Here is a 2,537-nt window from a genome sequence, read left to right on the forward strand (position 1 = left end):
GGGAGCGCCGCAGCGCTTCCCAAGCGGCGCACTATCCAGTGCGCCACCGGGCCGGCCCTATTTTTCAGTATTTTGATCATTCTTCCAGAATAATTTTAGAATTCTTTAGATTGTGGGGGTGAGAAATTTCAGTCAGTCTTGTAAAAACAAAGAACTTCCATGCTATATGAAAGATTGCAAAGCATAGGGAGAAAAATGTTTCGTGGTGCATTTTACAGAGCTACCTGAGGCTTGAATCTGAAACCAAGAAAAGGTTCAGGAAGCTCCAGCCCCATCTCACTGGAAGACAAAGTGAGCAGGGCTGGCTCCTGGTGAGATGCAGTCTGTAGTCGTTGAATCAAACAACAAAACGTCCTAAATAATATATTGCAAATTGAAAACAACAGTTTCATATACCATACAGGTCTATTCCATGAATACGATAATGCTTTAATATTCAGGAATATATTAATAAAATATACCACATCGGTAGATTAAAAGAGGAAAAACCTCTATAAATTCTCAGAGGGTATCTGATAAAATTTCTGATAAAAACCTAATAAGTTAGGAATAGAACAGTTCTTGGACTTGGAAAAAAAAATATGAAATCAGCAGCTACATTACATTGAATGAGGATCCTCCAAAAGTCGTTCAGTTAATGTCTGGAACAGGGTGAGGGTGTTACTGTCACCATCGTGATAATCATTGTTCTGGAAATTCTAACACCTGTTATAAGATAGGAAACAAAAACAAGATTAAGGAATAGACAAAAATCTGCATGTGGTGTGACTAAATGTCCAGAAAACCCAAGAGAATATTTTAAAGAGAGAAGTTAACAGAATTTTTTTTGATGGTCTCATGGACAAATCAATAATTTTCCTACTCCATTAATAATTAGCTGGAAAATGAAAAGATTAAAGATTTCCAATCCATAAAATTAGTATAATAAACTAAATTCGAGGAGTACACTTATAGGAGATGTCCTAGAAACCCCTGGGAAGAAAAGAACGACAGGTCTTGAGAGACGTTGAAGAAATCTTGAATAAGTAGACAGCCCTTGGTTCTGAGTAGTGTGGAGGCCAAATTTCCCCAATTTAAAACTTAGGTTTTTAAAGCAATTCCAATCACAGTTCAAATTTAGGGTTGACTCCACCTTATTCAAGAAGAACAGTCAAAATATTGATTTTTAATGCAGAGAGAGTAATTCAGAGGTGGTGTCCAGTGTTAGTGGTTACATGGCAGGTGTAGACGCAAGCCTGGACAGAGGGGACCAAAGAGGGGGTCCGAAGGTGTCTGATGCCTCGCTCGCTTAGCATGTGGTCGAACACACAGGGGAAAGTTTGGATTATTCAGTAAATGACGTTGAGATAGTAGGTTGATTATCTGGAGAAGAATCCCTTTATCACTCCTAGATGAAAATTCATTTCAGCAGATTAAAGAGGTAAGCGTATGAGAATTGGAAAACTCAGGGAATGAGAACGGGTTTCAAGGTGGGGGAAAAATAACAAAGAAGAAACATAAAGGAAAATGACAAAAAAATGTTGACATAAAAATTTGAAAATTCCCAACACCAAATCATACCCTGCTATCTTCACAGATAAATGGGATCACACTGTGGCATATTGTTACATAAAGGATTATTATCTGTTACATGAAACCCTTCTAATTTAGTAAAAGTTTTTGAAAAAAATGGCATTCATTAAATAAGAAGTACAAATGCACAATAAACATTTGAAGAAATTCATTCTATTAGGAATGAGGGCAATGCAATTTTAAATCATGAGATATACTTGTAGCTGATCATAGCTGTAAAGATTATTGAAAGAGGTAATGCCCAGTGTCACCAAGGTTATGAGAAAACAACAATTCTTGTATACTGTGTATAAGATTTTCTGAGGATAAGTTAACAATATGAATTAAAACCTTAACATTATTCATACCCCGTGACCCAGTGACCTCACTTCGAGGTATTAATCTTATGTAAATTCCTAGGGAATCGTGAAGAGCTCTATGTCCATGCAGAATCTGTGTCTCTATTTCACTATAACAGTGAAAGATGGGAAACAGCATAAACACTCAATGAGAGGAAATGGGTTAAATAAATTGTGAGCCATTAAAAGCAGTGGAATACTAAGTAGTCATTAAAAATCATGCTCTCAGAAACTAAGCACATGCAATCACATTCACAATATATTAAATGCTAAAAGTAGGTTACAAAATGTTATATGCTTTATAATTCTGATGTTGTAAACATTGTATATATGCACAGAGAAATGGAAGAAAATGCAGTGGTTGTCTTCTGATCTTGGGAATATGAGTAATTTTTATTTTCTTCTTTTTTCTTTCCTGAAGTTCTCAAAATTTATGCAACACCATTGTGTTCCTTATATACAAATCATCATAATAATCATAATAAAAGACTTTTAAAAGCTCCGTAAGGGAAGTGACACAAACCTTGCTATCCAATGCCCATTTGAACAGTCTGTCTAAGCCACAGTGCAGCTCAGGGGGGCTCCGGAGGCAAAATGTCTTGGTCTCTCTCTCTAGCTCCTTATTTA

Source organism: Galeopterus variegatus, unplaced genomic scaffold (genome assembly GCF_000696425.1).
Source record: "Galeopterus variegatus unplaced genomic scaffold, G_variegatus-3.0.2 Scaffold18169, whole genome shotgun sequence".
NCBI lineage: Eukaryota > Metazoa > Chordata > Mammalia > Dermoptera > Cynocephalidae > Galeopterus > Galeopterus variegatus.